This window comes from Muntiacus reevesi, unplaced genomic scaffold (assembly GCF_963930625.1).
Source record: "Muntiacus reevesi unplaced genomic scaffold, mMunRee1.1 SCAFFOLD_133, whole genome shotgun sequence".
Classification (NCBI taxonomy): Eukaryota; Metazoa; Chordata; class Mammalia; order Artiodactyla; family Cervidae; genus Muntiacus; species Muntiacus reevesi.
Window position 1 is genome coordinate 126,976 of NW_027077824.1, and position 17,835 is coordinate 144,810.

At 37.3% G+C, this 17,835-nt stretch overlaps 1 long non-coding RNA gene across 1 annotated transcript in view; it reads left to right on the plus strand.

Annotated features, from left to right (window-relative positions):
• LOC136155175 (uncharacterized) overlaps nt 1-17,835 on the plus strand; it is a 192,981-nt gene that overhangs the window by 59,316 nt on the left and 115,830 nt on the right. The window contains exons 8-9 of the long non-coding RNA XR_010660706.1: nt 6,759-7,070; nt 8,891-9,021. This is a non-coding gene — a long non-coding RNA (uncharacterized lncRNA). The remainder of the gene's footprint in view (nt 1-6,758; nt 7,071-8,890; nt 9,022-17,835) is intronic.

A 17,835-nucleotide genomic window follows, 5' to 3' on the forward strand; every position in this document is an offset into this window, starting at 1 on the left:
AGAATGAAATATCAACCTAGTGCTTTTTTCTAACTATAATTACTAAAAACATGATGAAGTGCTTGTTGATATTTTAAAATGTTTATGAGATACAAAATAGTATGTACACTTTGATCCCATTTTTTAATATGCACAAACAGTCTTTCAGAAATAATATGAAAAGGCAGGTAACCACTGCTAATACCTCCTTGTTTTCTTAGTTTGGCCAGTTTTGTAATGTTTTTATAGTAGCTGCACAGCTTTTAGAGTGAGAGAAAACTTTTGTATGCGAAACAAATCTGACGTGTCCTTTCATCACCAGCATGCTTCCCAAGTAGCTCGATGGTAAAGAATCCGCCTGCCAGCCCAGGAGACGCAGGTTCTATCACTGGGTCGGGAAGATTCCCTGGAGAACGAAATGGCAACCCACCCCAGTAGTCTTCCCTAGTAAATCCAGTAGAAAGAGACACCTGGTGGACTACCGTCCATGGGGTTGCAAAAGAGTCGGACATGACTTGGCAAGTAAACCACAGCAACAGCACTTACTGCCAGCCCTGAGAATCTGACCGGATAATGAACAGTTCTGTTTGGAGGCAGAAACTTAGTGCAAGCCCATTTACACACAGAGAAGACAACTAATTCTAATGTCAAAAAGTATAATTTTGAAAACAGTGTCTTTTAAGACTCTGGTCATGCATGCCTTGCTTTTTAAATCTCTTAGAAGCTTTGGCTTCAGTACATTTGAATTTGAAATATGTAGAAACATGTACTTGCTAAGTAGTCAAGTTCAGTGTAATAGTCATATTGCTAAAAGTAGTTTAATCTGGATGTTTTAAGTCAGTATGAACCAAATATTTGTAATATACAGACTGTGTCCTTTTTGCAATATTAACTCTTCAGTACTGTTTTTTTCTTTCCAAAATAAAACAAAACTATCTCTTTACTCCTTTTTCAATGTCATTGGCATTGCTGTATGTGGCATTCTGGTTATTATGGCCCCTTTGGGTTTCCAGGGTAGTTTATCTGTGGTGTTTTGTTTTTTTTTCCCCTTGATCAAAATTACTATACTCTATTTTTAAAACTGTTTTTAGAGAGGCAACTTTTGTTTTTTATTGAGCAGCACTGCATTTATATTTTCTTTTTATATATATTTTTTCTGCTTTGAGTGTTTGCTGTTGTTTTTCTAGCTTCTTTAGTTATAGTCAGCATTTATTCACCATCTTTCTTGTATTATGATTTTTACTGTTTGGCTGCATCAACAGGGTTGTTTTTTCTTTTAATTTCTAAATCAATATTTACACTTATTTTTTCTACTTGATTGACTCTTTCATGTGTGTTAAATAGCCTTCTTTGCTGTTAGTATTGCTGCACGGGGCTTCTTTTAGTCATCATTTGCCTGGTATAATATACTCACTGTCAGTACATTTCCAAACGTTACCAACATTCTGGCCTCTAGAAATTCCTAAGAAAAATTGTCATTTGTTAATAATAGTTCTCATTATCAGTACAATTATAAGTTTATTGCAGGTTGGGGGCTTGTTTGTGTTTTTTTATCTGTTCAAGATTTCATTTATATCATTGGATTTGGGACCAACTGTCTACCACCATAACCTAGTCTATTCTTGTTTCTTTTTGTTATAAAAATGGCCATATTTTTCATAGCCTTAAGTCGTTACATTTATTCAGTGAATATAAACTAAAAGAAGGTATCATGTCTTATTTAAGAAAGAAAGGTTTTTAATTTTACTGTTTGCTGTTTCTTTATTACTATCAGAAGGAGAAGCTAGAAAATGGAGAAAACTGGGGATCAGATACTCATAAATTAGTTCACATACAGTACTGAGAAGAAAAGATGTCTGCCAAATAATTTCTCCACCATGAAGCATCTTATAACACTATCTTTGCCCTACCTGCTAACAATTCTGGTTTAAGATCTAGATGCAGGATATAACTCAGATGATATAACTATTGCACTTGATTCAAATCTCAGAAGTTCCAAGAGGGTACATGAGGCAACCAGTCCTACCACTTTCTTTTGTATTCTATAGGTTATTTACTGACAAATGTATACCATTTGGGGGGGAGGGGCCCCAAAAGATGGGAGCTATAAGGAAAATTGTGGCATGATTTAATAGTCTCTAGAAAATAGCCAATGAGAAATAGTTTTTAAAATCCCATGCAGAGTACTCTTATAACTCATTAATAAAGAGACAACCCAACTTACAAATGGGCTAAAGATTTGAATACACATTTCACCAGAAAAATTCATAGGAATGGCTAATAAGCACATGAAAATAGGCTCGACATCATTGGATGTTAAGGAAGTCAAGTGAAAACCACAATGCTATATCACTCTATACTCACTAGGATGGCTGTAATATGAGGAAAACAATAAGCATTGGTACGGATGTGGATAAATAGAAGCTGTCATATGTTGCTGATGGGAATGTAAAATGGTTCAGCCACTTGGAAAAGTTTGGCAGTTATCTAAAGTATTAAAGGTATAGTTACCATATGACCCAGCAATTCCACTTCTAGCTATCTAAGAGAAATGAGCACATATGTCCACACAGAGACTTTAATTTGAATATTCATGGAAGTATTATTCACAGTAGCCCAAAAGTAGAAAAATGCAAAAGTGTATCAACTGGTAAATCAATAAATAAAATGTATACCGTTACAATGTAATACTACTCGGCAATTAAAAGGAACAAATTGTTGACACACACTATAACTGAGGTGAACCTCAAAAACATTATACTGAGTAAAAGTAGCTAGACATGTAAGTCCGTATATTCCATTTACAATAAACGTACAGAAAAGACGAGTTTACAGAGCAGAGTCATAGTTACTTGGAGCTGTGAGTGGGAATGGGGATTACCTATAAATGAGCATGAAGGATCTTTTTAGAATGATGAAAATGGTCTAAAACTGAAATATAGTGATTCTTGGTAAGTTTATTCAATGTCATTGAGTTGTACACTTAAAGTGGGTGAATTGTCTTAAAGGCATTTTAAATCCAACGTAACCAAAGCACAACTAATGATGGTCTCCTCCTAAGTCCTCCTTGTGACCCCCACATCCTCCAAATCCTCCTTCTCCTTTAGTATTATCTGTCTCCATGAATGGTACCACCATTATTCAGCTGTGTGAGCTAAGAAACAGAAGAGTAGTTTGTGACCCCAGATCTCTTCTTCCACTCACTGTATCCAGTCTGTCGTGCAGTCCTTCAGGTTGACCTCTGTCTCCAAGCATCAGTGCTTCCCTGGGTGTAAAGGACTGTCATCTCCCACTTACTTTAATATTTAGTCTGCAAGTTGATCTCTTGTGTTTCCCATCTTCTTAGACCATTCAAAATTTGAGTTTATAGGTTCGTGGATTTATCTCTGGGCTTTCTATTCTGTTCCATTGATCTATATTTCTGTCTTTGTGCCAGTACCATACTGTCTTGATGACTGTGGCTTTGTAGTAGAGTCTGAAGTCAGGCAGGTTGATTCCTCCAGTTCCATTCTTCTTTCTCAAGATTACTTTGGCTATTCGAGGTTTTTTGTATTTCCATACAAATTGTGAAATTATTTGTTCTAATTCTGTGAAAAATACCGTTGGTAGCTTGATAGGGATTGCATTGAATCTATAGATTGCTTTGGGTAGAATAGCCATTTTGACAATATTGATTCTTCCAATCCATGAACACGGTATGTTTCTCCAACTGTTTGTGTCCTCTTTGATTTCTTTCATCAGTGTTTTATAGTTTTCTATGTATAGGTCTTTTGTTTCTTTAGGTAGATATACTCCTAAGTATTTTATTCTTTTTGTTGCAATGGTGAATGGTATTGTTTCCTTAATTTCTCTTTCTGTTTTTTCATTGTTAGTGTATAGGAATGCAAGGGATTTCTCAGCTTATCTTTGACAAAGGAGGCAAGGATATACAATGGAAAAAAGACAATCTCTTTAACAAGTGGTGCTGGGAAAACTGGTTAACCACTTGTAAAAGAATGAAACTAGAACACTTCCTAACACCATACACAAAAATAAACTCAAAATGGATTAAAGATCTAAATGTAAGACCAGAAACTATAAAACTCCTAGAGGAGAACATAGGCAAAACACTCTCCGACATAAATCACAGCAAGATCTTCTATGACCCACCTCCCAGAATATTGGAAATAAAAGCAAAAATAAACAAATGGGACTTAATGAAAATTAAAAGCTTTTGCACAACAAAGGAAACTATAAGTAAGGTGAAAAGACAGCCCTCAGATTGGGAGAAAATAATAACAAATGAGGAAACAGACAAAGGATTAATCTCAAAAATATACAAGCAACTCCTGAAGCTCAATTCCAGAAAAATAAACGACCCAATCAAAAAATGGGCCAAAGAACTAAACAGACATTTCTCCAAAGAAGACATACAGATGGCTAACAAACACATGAAAAGATGCTCAACATCACTCATCATCAGAGAAATGCAAATCAAAACCACAATGAGGTACCATTACACGCCAGTCAGGATGGCTGCTATCCAAAAGTCTACAAGCAATAAATGCTGGAGAGGGTGTGGAGAAAAGGGAACCCTCTTACACTGTTGGTGGGAATGCAAACTAGTACAGCCACTATGGAAAACAGTGTGGAGATTTCTTAAAAAACTGGAAATAGAACTGCCATATGACCCAGCAATACCACTTCTGGGCATACACACTGAGGAATCCAGATCTGAAAGAGACACGTGCACCCCAATGTTCATCGCAGCACTGTTTATAATAGCCAGGACATGGAAGCAACCTAGATGCCCATCAGCAGATGAATGGATAAGGAAGCTGTGGTACATATACACCATGGAATATTACTCAGCCGTTAAAAAGAATTCATTTGAATCAGTTCTAATGAGATGGATGAAACTGGAGCCCATTATACAGAGTGAAGTAAGTCAGAAAGATAAAGAACATTACAGTATACTAACACATATATACGGAATTTAGATAGATGGTGGCGATAACCCTATATGCAAAACAGAAAAAGAGACACAGAAATACAGAACAGACTTTTGAACTCTGGGGGAGAACGTGAGGGTGGGATGTTTTGAAAGAACAGCATGTATATTATCTATGGTGAAACGGACCACCAGCCCAGGTGGGATACATGAGTCAGGTGCTCGGGCCTGGTGCACTGGGAGGACCCTGAGGAGTCGGGTGGGGAGGGAGGTGGGAGGGGGGATCGGGATGGGGAATACATGTAACTATATGGCTGATTCATGTCAATGTATGACAAAACCCACTGAAATGTTGTAAAGTGATTGGCCTCCAACTAATAAAATAATATTAAAAAAAAAAAAAAAAAAAAAAACAAAATTTGAGTTTAAACGATCAGAATACATGCACCTTTTTCCTTTAGAGTATTGGTTATGTGGGGGCATGAGTGCCATCTGAGAATCACACTAAAATTCAACAAAATCATTAAGTTCCTTTTTTTAACCATCTCTCTGTTCTACTCTTCACACTGTAATTCTTTGATATCCTAGAGCAAACCACGTTTCTCCCATCACAGCTCCTTTGCATATGGTCTCTATTTCCCTAAATTTTTGCATGTGGTCTCTGTTTCCTTCATCCTCTGCCATATCCCGTTTCCTAGAACTCCTGTTTATATTTTAGATCTCAGTCCAAACAATACTTCCTAAGAGAGCACTTCCCCCGACTCCCACAATGTCTGATGTCCCTCTGTTATATATCCTTATAAGCAACTTGTGCTCTTTTTTCAGAGTGCTTGTCGAAGTGTTTAACTTTACTGTTGTTTCTTTCATTATTTGATAGCATCCCTGACTAGACTAAATCTGGAAGAGTGCGTTGAACGATGCCTGGGTTTGTCAGTACTGTGTTCTCCAGCCCTATTGCAAGTAACTGACATAGCACATACTCAATAATTACTTTTATATTGACATCTTCAGTGATGTCAGTGTCAAATCTTTGTAGATTTAGTGCTCGTTGATTCATTTTTTCTCTTCACTGACTTTGTATTCTCTGCTTTAGATGATTTTGTTGAATTTTATGGTATCACTTTCCCAAGGTACTGTTTTTTCTTGTTTCTGAATTATTGGGACTACTTCTCTTTTGCCTATGTATAACTTACACTTGTTTATTGATGGAAATAGTATATGTAAATTATTTTAAAGTCACATTTTAAATGGTCTAGGAAAGCTTTATGTTTAAATAAATTCCAGTGGAAGCCATTTTGTAACATAGTTTTCCATTATTATGTCACAATTTTTAATGTGTAATTTTTAATTTTGCCTATAATGTTCCTAGAGGAGGCACACTGGTAATTGTTTCTATAAAAGATACTTGATTATTTTCTTTCTTTGATTCTGTGGTGATAGTTTTCGAAGTGACTGCTTTGTACTAGATATAATCTGTCTTGAAATTACTGCTTTTACTGGATATAATCTTGCCCTTTCACTTTACCTAACAGATGGTGGTTACATTAGAAAAGGTTTTGGTTTTATTCATATTAGAATCTAAGAGCTTATCTGTTGGTTTCATATTACTTTTATTAGCAGATATATATAAAAATATATGTGTGTGTAAGTATAAATATACTTACATAGAAGGTATTTATAAGCTATAGTAACTGCTATATTTGCAGCTCTATTAAATACCAGAACCATGTGACCTTGCGGAAAAGACAGTTATTTGCTCTAGTTGGGTTATGTCCCCGATAGTGATGTGAGCACAGCTGGTGGAGGATGGTGTTTCTGTGGGTCTCAGAAAACCCTTTGTCTTGTGCAGCCCTAGTGTTCGAGGGACACACTTCACTTTGCTGTGACCGAGACAGGCAGCTGACAGCCCGCTGGAGGCTATGGAGTGCAGCTCCGTGCTTTTGTGAACCTGTGTCATTGAGGCCTTCAGAGCTTTAGAGCAAGAAAGAAGGAAAGCTGTGGGCTGAGAAAGCATGCACCGTTTTTGTATGTATTGATGTTAACTCCATATTAACAGAGGTCATCTCAGAGCAAGCATGAAGCTGGCTCACATGAAGCCGAACGGCAGAATGAAGGTCAAGGAGTGGCAGAAATCAACATGGCAACTGCGGGTAGCAGTCAGGTAAATAGATTATTTTATTAATTTCTTTTCTAGTTAACTATTTAAATATTTTAAAAGAAATACTGAGTGAGATGATTCTCACATGACCTGTTTCCTTCCTAAATGGATATCTCCAGAAGAATTCAGTACTAAAATGCTATGTCATTTTTCTTTATTATATTTAACTATGAAGCTTTCAAATTTCCAAGTATATTTTATAGCTCTAAAGTATGTGTCTCTGTTTTAGCCTAAAATGATTAATGTGAGTAGAGTTTCTTTGAAAAATAAATACTAAGCTGCATTTTGGTCATATGTGATTTGACCTAGTTATTACTGCTTGCATTGAATAGATTTGCTCTTTCTCTGTGGCATTCTAAGATATTTTTGTGTTTTTTAAAAAAATCATAAAGAGTTAATATTTTCATCTTCAGTTGTATTCCAGGATTATAGAAACCTAGCATTTAAATAAACAATTCTAATGCCCATTAAAATAAAAGTAAATAAATACCCTAGTCATATTTACTATTATCATCTTTAGGAAAATTATGGAAGACAATTTTTTAAAATGTAGAACATTATCTTGTTGTGCTGCCATCAGTTTTCTATTAGAGTTTGATTGGAATGTATCCTAATGAGTATTTTTCTTTGGAGTGTTCTGTATTCTCCACATTTTTTCAAGCAATATTTTATGTTTTAAATGAATGATTTTTTAAAATACAGTTTCAACTAAGTTGATTTTAAGGAAATTTTCTTACTGTTGATATAAAATATTCCTTTAGTGCCTATAGATTACTTTTAATGATACTATTTATTTGTTCTATTAGTTCATTAAAATTTAAAGCTTAAAATGTCTCATACTTAATTTAAATATTTAAATTTACCACATTTAAACAAAAATATACTTCATTTTAATATTACTGGTCCACATTGTACTGGATAATACTCTACAGATGGTGAATTAGGGCAAAAAAAATTATATTCCAATAGTACATTTGGGTTCCTTGTCTACTACTTAGGGAGTTCTCTGGGATTATCATGTGTTCCTACACATATGTAGAAAGAAGTTCTGTCTTCTTGACAAAAATCTTTTTTTTTTTGCTTTAGGATTAAGACCCACTATTTATACTTTGGGGTCATATTTCAATTATTATATCCTTTAAAGCCTCACCTAGCCAATAAGCTCAATATTTATTTTTTTAATTGAATTCTTATCTCATTTCTTATATCAGAATTTAACTCTGAATATATTAGATTTAATGTCAAAGATGAAAACTTTAAAAAACAGTTTACTTATTTACCTATGTTGTGTCTTAGTCGTGGCATGCGGGATCTTCTGTTACGCCGTGCAGGCCCAGAAGTCGTGGCCCTCGGACTTAGTTGCCTTGCAGTATGTGGGATCTTAGTTCCCAGACCAGGGGTCAAACTCGCATCCCCTGCATTAGAAGGCAGATTCTTAATCACTGAATCACCAGGGAAGTCCCCCAAATGAAAACTGTTAGAAATATTAAAAGTTAAGGAAATGAGCATAGAGGTTTTATAATCATGAAGTGAGTAGGAAACCATAAAAGAACCATAGGCTTCATTTAAAAATGTAAGACTTTAGTGTGCGATAAAATCATAACAAACTTACAAGACAAAAACCAAAATCACATTAATGACGCTACAGCTACGTCCAGATCTTAATGTAGATAAGAGGTGTGTCTGTGAGACTGTGATCCAGTTATGCCAAAATCCCTTTACCTGTCAGACTCTTGGGGTTTGTTCATTTCTTTTGTTATTTGCTCCAGAGACAAAACAGTTGACACTAACAAAACTGAAAATAATCTCTTTGACTTTCTCAGAATCACAGTAATATGATCCATCAAGCTCCTGCCCTAGTGCCCTTGGGGAAGGAAGTTCATTGTACCTCACCTGGTTTCCTGCCCACAGCCACTCTGCCAGAATGATCTTTCACGAGTAAATCACCCTCTTGGTAAAATCCTTTGTTGGCATCCATTGATTCTCAGAAAAAGACAAGCCTTACTACGACCTGTATAACCTGGCTCCTGCCTAAACTTGCCAGCGGTCTGTCACCCTTTGCTCTCAGCACGCCTGCCACGCTGGCCCTTCAGGACTTCCCCTTGACGGCTTCCTCTGCTGCAGCCTGCACACCATCTGCCCGTTCCCTCTTGTGCCTTCTCATCCCACTTCACTCAGTTAACAGCAGTTTGTGTGTGTCTGAACTTTAGCGTGATTTCTCTCAAGAGGCTTGAACTGTTCACATCCCATTACAGGCTGTCCTCGCTTGTTCTTCTCACCTTGAAGACCACATTTGCAGTTTTATATTTATTTATGTGGTTATTTCTGTTCTCCCTACTAAATTGTAAGCTCCAGAAAGACAAAGATTCTTTCCAGTTTTATTCATTTTTATATCCCCACAGTCCCTGATAAATAAATAGTAGATAATAGCAATGAATATATGTAGGTTGGAAGGGATAACTAACATCCCTTCTAGAAAGAGGGATTTTTGATCTGTGATTAATCTCCCTTGAATGTTAAATGAAAAGAGAAAGCTAGAAATAAATTATATGGGCTAGATCCCTACTTGCTTAGTATATAACTTTATGTGTAATTCATTTATGAATCGATCTCAGCTTTTCCATTTAATGTTTAGAACCAGATCTCTAGTGAGACAACCGGTAAGTAGTGATGAAGTTCAAACAAGACTGGGAAAGAGATGAAATGGTAGGAGAACCTTTTCCACTGCCAATAATATGTTTTTAAGCCTGTTATTATGGAAAATTTCAAATATATACAGAGGCAAACAGAGTAATAGAGTAATCTGCAGGTACCCTATATACTTTGTCCTCTGATTTTATTTTTGGAAAAGATCCCAGACATCATCATTTTTTGCTTAAATATTAAATACTTCACTGTGTATTTACAGAATATAACATTTTTTTAATTGAAATGTAGTTGATTCCTAACATTGTTAGTTTCAGGTATACAGCAAAGTGATTCAGTTATATTGTATTTTTCCAATTCTTTTCCGTTTTAGGTTATTACAAGATATTGAATAAAATTCCCTAGGGCTTCCCAGGTGGTGCTAGTGGTAAAGAACTTGCCTGCCAGTGCAGGAGACAAAAGAGCTGCGGGTTTGATCCCTGGGTTGGGTAGATCTCGAGGGCATGGCAACCCACTTCAGTGTTGTTGCTTAGAGAATCCCACGGACAGAGGAGCCTGGTGGGCTATGGTCCATAGGGTCACAAAGAGTTGGATGTGACTGAAGCGACTTAGCATGCACACATGCACATACTATAAAGTAAATCCTTGTTTATTTTATATATATCAAAGTGTATGTATCTGTTAATCCCATACTCCTAATTTATCCCTCCTCCCATTTCCCCTTTAATAACTATAAGTTTGTTTTCTGTGTCTAAGAATACTTTCTTTTAAATTGAAAATACAGTTGATTTACATTATTGTGTTAGTTTTAGCTCTACAGCAAAGTGATTCAGTAACATATACATATTTTTTGGATTATTTATATCTGTTGATCCCATACCTTTAATTTGTCCTTCTCTGTCATCTGTGGTAACCGTAAGTTTGTTTTCTGTGTCTGTGAGTCTATTTCTGTTTTGTGTGTAGATATAGTTGTATTATTTTTTAGACTGTACATATAAGTGATCTCATATAATGTCTGTCTTTGTCTGACTCCCTCACTTAGTATGGCATTCTCTAGCTCCATCCATGGTGCTGCAAGTGGCAGTATTTCATTCTTTTTTGTGACTTCTTAAACCATTGTATCTTCTTAAAACCATCATCTGTTGATGGGTACTTGGGTTCTTTCCATGTCTTGGTTAATATAAATAGTGTTGCTGTGAACATTTGGGTGCATTTATCTTTTCAGATTAGAGTTTTCATCTTTTTTGGATTTATGCCCAGGAGTGAGATTGCTGGATCATGTGGTAACTCTATTTTTAGTTTTTTAAGAAACCTCCATACCGGTTTTCATTGTGGCTGTACCAATTTATATTCCCACTAACAGTGTAGAAGGATTTCCTTTTCTCCACATGCTCTCCAGACTTTTTGCTTTGATGGTGGCCATTTTTAATTTGAATTTCTCAGTGATCAGTGATGTTGAGCATCTTTTCGTGATTTGTTGGCTATCTGTATGCCTTTTGAAGGAATGTCTGTTTAGGTCTTCTGTCCATCCTTTGATTTTTGTTGCTTTTATTTTTTATTTTTATTTTTTTGATACTGAGTTGTATGAGCTGTTTGTACATTTTGGATATTGACTGTCAATCAAATATTTTCTCCCAGTCTGTAAGCTGTGTTTCTGTTTTGTTGATAGTTTTCTTTACTGGAAAAAAATCTTTTAAGTTTGACTAGGTCCCATTTATTTATTTTTGCTTTTATTTGTTTTCCCTTGGGAGACTGATCTAAGAAAATATTGCTATAATTTGAGACTATGAGACTATTTTGCCTATGTTTTCTTCCAGAAGTTTTATGGTATCATGTCTTATACTTATGTCTTTAAAACAATTTGAGGGATTTTGGGGGCTTGTTTGTTTATGGTGTGAGGGTGTGTGCTGACTTCACTGATTTACATGTAGCTGTCCAGCTTTCCTAGTGTCACTGGCTGAAAAGACCGTCTCTTCTCCGTTGTGTGTTCTTATCTCCTTTGTCAAGGATTAACTGACTGTAGGTATGTGGGTTTACTTCTGGGTTCTCTATCCTGTTCTTTTGGTCTGTGTGTCTATCTGTCATGTTTCTGTACAAATGCCATGCTGTTTTGATTACTGTAGCTTGGTAGTATTGTCCGAAGTCCCAAAGCACTCTGCAGATTTAATGCAATTCCTGTCAAGATGCCTATGACATTTTTCACAGAACTAGAACAAATAATACTAAAATTTCTGTGGAACTACAAAAGGCCCAGAATTGCTAAAGCAGTCCTGCAGCCAGAGGACACCTAGAATACATAACTATTATGCCATTATTACACTCCCAAAGAAACTAACAGTAGTTCCTCGGTAGCATCAGATTTCAAATTTGCAGTTGCTTCGTAAATGTCATAATTTTTAAATTTATTTGACACAAGGGCCAGATAAAGTTCATGCACAGAGATTGGTTAGTGTGTCTTTGAAGTTTCTTTTAATCTATAGATTTCTTCTTTGTCTCTTAGATTTTTGCTGTATATTTATTGAATAACCAAAGTTATTTGTCTTCTCAAGTTTTCCATAGTCTGAATTTTGCTAGGAACATCTGCATGGTGAAGTTTGACCTATCTCTCTGTCTTCTGTATTCCCTGTAAATTGGTATTGGGTCTAGCAATGTGATCAGATTTGGTCTCAGGCCCTCATTCTATGCCTGAGACTTTCATAGGTAGCATAGTGGTCTTCCACCAGAAAGCACATAACATCTTTTTGTGATATTCACAGCATTTATACTTAATGTCTACCTTTATTAATTCACTAAGGGTTGTAGAATTAGCTATAGTACTTTAATAAAGAGAAACTTCTCATCTACTGTTGGGCCACTTCCGTGTACCATCTGTATGAAAAAAGGCAAGGTGAGGAGGGTGCTTGCTTCTTTTGCTTCTTCTCCCTCTTACACAGTTTCACAGAGAGTTGGAGACTGTTGCTACCTTTATGGTGAACTTCTTAGAGTCACTTTGTTTTGTTTTGTTTTCTCAGAAAAATACTGTTTTTTGAGTCCCTTCCTAAAGTGAGCAAGTAGATAATAGAAGAGGGATTTGTACCCAGCAAGTGTAGTTGAAATTGACTGTGTCCCAGCTGTACTGATTGAACTGCCAGGCATAGTCCTTCTTGGGCCCCTCGGCACACATTTGAGTGCCTCTGATGGCAGTGGATATTGAAAGGTGGATAAAGGAGGACCAGAAGATAGAGAAGTGCTTGATTCTAATGTGTGTTGAAAAGGAGATGCAGGTCAGAAGCAACAGTTAGAACCAGACATGAAACAACAGACTGGTTAAAAATCTAGAAAGGAGTACATCAAGGCTGTATATTGTCACCCTGCTTATTTAACTCATATGCAGAGTACATCATGAGAAATGCCAAGCTAGGAGACTCACAAGCTGGAATCAGGATTGTTGGAAGGAATATCAGCAACCTCAGATATGCAGATGATACCACTCTAATGGCTGAAAGTGAAGAGGAACTAAAGAACCACTTGATGAGGGTGAAAGAGGAGAGTGAAAAGGCTGGCTTAAAATTCAACATTCAAAGAATGAAGATCATGGCATCCTGTCTTATCATTTCATGGCAAGTCGATGGGAAAAGTGGGAACAGTGGCAGATGTTATTTTCTTGGGTTCCAGAATCACTGCGAATGGTGACTGCAGCCATGAAATTAAAAGACACTTGCTCCTTGGGTGAAAAGCTATGACCAACCTAGACAGCATATTAAAAAGCAGAGGCGTCACTTTGCTGACAAAGGTTCATATAGTCAAAGCTATGGTTTTTCTAGTAGTCATATACAGATGAGAGATTTGGACTGTAAAGAAGGCTGAGCAGTGAAGAATTGATGCTTTTGAACTGTGGTGTTGGAGAGGACTCTTGAGAGTCCCATGGACTACAGGGAGATCAAACCAGTCAATAGTAAATGAAATCAACCCTGAATATTCATTGGAAGAACTGATCCAGAAGCTCCAATACTTTGGCCACCTGATGCAAAGAGGCAAATCATTGAAAAAGACCCTGATGCTGGGAAAGATTGAGCGCAAGAGGAGAAGGGGGCAAAGGAGGATGAGATTGTTGGATGGCATCACCAACTCAAAGGACATGAGTTTGAGTAAACTCCAGGAGATAGTGAAGGACAGCTTGGCATGCTGCAGTCCATGGGGTCACAGAGAGTCAGACTTGGCTTAGCGACCGAACAACGATAACCATTTCTTACAGGTTACTGCTTCTCTGGTCCCTCTGAAGGATGTTGGTGCAGACTTAATCATAATAAAAAGGCCCAGGAAAGATTCTCAAGACTCAAGTTCTGGCTTATAGGTAGTATGGGTATGGGAATGTTCTCTTGGAATCTCCTTATAATAAATCCATCTAGGTTTCTAGCTAGAGAGTTTGGGAGAGCAGAGTGGAGAGTGTCCCAAAATCAAGAATCTATATAGAAAGATACTAAGTCTGAAGCTTAAAGGTGATTGATGTCTACACTGAAATGAATGTCAGAACATGTTTCATCGTAGACATGGGTTTTTCCTTGCTTTGTAATGTAACCTCTTGTTTCTCTTCTGTTTCAAACAATATGTTAGTTATCTATTGCTGCCTGACAAATTTAGCAGCTTAAATCAGCAACCATTTATTGTCTTTGTAGGTCAGGAATCCTGGTGCAGCTTAGCTGAGTGCCTCTGGTTCAGGGTCTCTCATAGGCTGCAGTCGCCATGTTGGCTGGGGCCACAGTCATTTCAAGATTTGATGAGGGGAGGATCTGCTTCTAAACTCACCATATGACTGTTAGCAGGCCTGAGATGTCCAGGCTGTCGGCCAGTGGTATCATTTCTTGCCACCAAGGCCTCTGCAAAGAGCAGTTCATAGTGTAGTATCTGGCAATCCCTCAGAGAAGAACAAGAGAGGGTGTCCAGGATGGAAGCCACAGTTTTTGTAAACTTATCTTGAAAGTGACTTCTCATCATATCTATAGCAGTCTGTTCGCTAAAAGCCTTACACAAAATCTGGCCTACACTTAACCACAGGAGTAGTTCACAAGGTGGTGAATTCTAGAAGACAAGGCTCCTTATGGGTTGTGTTACATCCTCACTACCAGAAACAGTCAAAGTATTTAGATATCCTTAAAGACAGTATGCTTGCTTCAGCATAAGGAGTCATTCATTTCCTCCTGTAGATCAAAAGCAGCCCTTTGCCAAAATTTCCTTAAAAGTCTCCCACCTGCTCTCTTTATCTTGAGTCTTGGTCCCTCAACTCCATCCTCCTTATTGCAATCAGAAGAAGCTCTTAATCTCCAAGTGAGTCAGTTTCTCTGTCTCTCTCTCTCTCTCTCTCTCTCTCTCTCTCTCTCTCTCTCTCTCTCTCTCTCTCTCTCTCTCTCTCACAGGCACACACACACGTACACATTCTTTGTGACCTGTGCTTAGGGCCTCTGCCTCATCTGAGCTGCTGTGTGGCTGACCCTCCTCTTTTTTAAGGAGACACCTCTCTGTCGTTCACAGTCAGACAGCCCTTTACTCTACAATCCCGAGCTGAGTGCCCGCCACTCCTGTCTGCACACCTGCGCTCGTCACGGCACTGTGTGTTTACATGTTGAGCAACCTGTCCAGGCTCCATATGCAGCGAGGGTGGGGGTGTCTTACTCACTTATATTCCTACAGACTAGCATTGCACCAAGAAAGGACAGAAATGGTATGGACATAACAAGCAGAAGATGCTAAGAAGAGGTGGCAAGAATACACAGAAGAAGTGCACAAAAAAGACCTTCATGACCCAGATGACCATGATGGTGTGGTCACTCACCTAGAGCCAGACATCCTGGAGTGTGAAGTCTAGTGGGCCTTGGGAAGCATTTCATCACTCAATGGGGCTTTCTTCCAGCCAGTGTATATTTAGCTGAATATGGTTTCATGCCTTTTGATTTGGGAAAGAATATTACTCTTAGAATGTCTTCAGTGTTTGGTTTCTTCTACATTGTACTTTGTCTTTTACAACAGTTTTTTTTTTTCCTCCTTTTTTTTCCCCTCCTTTCCTCCTTCCTACTTTCTCTAAATTCTACTCAAGTTTATAGATAAAAATACTCATTTTGAGCAGTTATAAATGTTCACACTTTAATGGTATATTTAGCTATTTACCCTAAAGACAGTTCATTTGGACTATCTTAGCATGAAGCTAGCTATATTTATCTATAATCTACATTATACTGTCTATAATTTGCTTAATTTCTAGGGGTCAAGTACACGAATAGATCATGAAACAGCCAGTGTTTTGAGCTCTAGTAGCACACATTAAGCTCCTTGAAGGCTGACCAGTCATCTGGGAACCAAGGTAACGGATTATAGAGTCTTGTCGCTAGAACTCTGAGTGCTCTACTAAAACATTCTTCATGCTTCTTTTAATTTTGGCTTAAGTATTCTTTTGTTTCCATCATCGCAGTCTCTTAAAGAAATGACAGCCAGGTCTCTGCAAGCATCCTGAGGTGCAGCCCACAGCTGGCTCGCCCCCCTGAGCTCTCCCCTCCCCATGACTTTCTGCCTGGCTGCCCTGGCTGCAGTGGTGCAGCCCTCCACTTCCCACCCTGCTGCACAGTGACCCTCAGGGTCCTCGCCAGCCTGCAGAGCTCTTCTTGGGCTTTCCTTCTTTACAGAGCGTTTTCTGACCCAGGGCCCTCGCGTCTGCCCATGCAGTCTGTGTCTGCCTCCTTTGAAGCACTACATTTGGAGCACGGGGACTATTTTTTAAACAGTATATTTTCCATTACATCTAAATACTTCCTTGTTTTCATAGCATATTCTACATACTCTTTCTTTACTTTAGTAATATAATGGCTCTGAGGAAAAGCATTACATAACTAATGTCGATATAAGAAATGAATTTTAGAGTAGCAGTGATATTATTAATATAAAACTTAATCCTTTTAGTAACTCACAATAGTTACTACTTGGGATCACTAATATGCCAGTAACTGCTAAGACTTGTACGTAAACTATCTCTGATCTTTTCCAAAACCCTTTGAATGTATTATTCTTGCCCCTCTTTTAAGTGAGAATACTAAAGCCAAAAAGATGGTAATTAAATTAGAATTCCACCCCAGTCTGTCCAACATGAGTAGTTTTTACTGTAAAGAAAACCTTTAATATATAAGAGTACTATTGCTTGAAAACTGGCAGCTTGAATACCATTTCCTTTTGGAGTGATTTTTGCATGATAATATTAAGACCTTACTACATTTTTGAATGCCAGCTACTGTCCTGTATACATGTGTGACTTTAGTTAATCTTCACAAAGAAAACCCTATTAGGTAAATTACTCCGTTTGGCAGCTGAGACAGCTGGACCTCAGAGAACTCTGGTAACCTGCTTGTGTCACACAGCTCACTTGCAAATAGTAGGACATTACCAGAAGAGTCTCAAGGTGGCTAAAGTTGCCCCTGGTTTGGAACCACTAATTTATAGATATGATGCATTTCTATAATAGCCTCAACTTTCACACAGTAGCTCTTGCTTTTAAAAAATGCGGTTGATCACAGGACAGGATGACTGGGTGCTATTTCCTGTTTCTGATCTGCTTCTGAGTAAATTCTTGGAATTTACAGGAAGGGAGTAATGATGCTTACCAGCTGCTTAAAAAAAATTAAATAAGAATATTGACTTTGTATCTCTATATGATCAGGGATCATCCCTATATGATCCCTTTATGACAAAATACTTTTACATGTATAAGGGAGATATCATAATTTTAACAATATTATAATCTGGTGACGGTTAGCAATTGCTTAGAACCAGTACTTATTTAGTAAATAGTAATTGCTAAAAAACATTTTCTCTTTACTGATTATGGTTGTAGATTTTAAAAAGTAAAATTTTTAATTGTGTAAAGAATTTTAGATAAACCACATTTCTTGCTCTGTATGTGTTGGTAGGTGTGTGTGTGTGTGGTGGGTGGGGGAGATGTGAGAAAGAGAAAAATCAGTTGATTGTCTTTCATTATGATAACAGATTTTCACCCACTGATCCAGATAATAGCAGTTTAGGTATGCAAGAACCTACTGTCTCCTTATGACTATATACTACCACTACTAATATTTACTCATAAAGAAGATGGTGATAATGATTA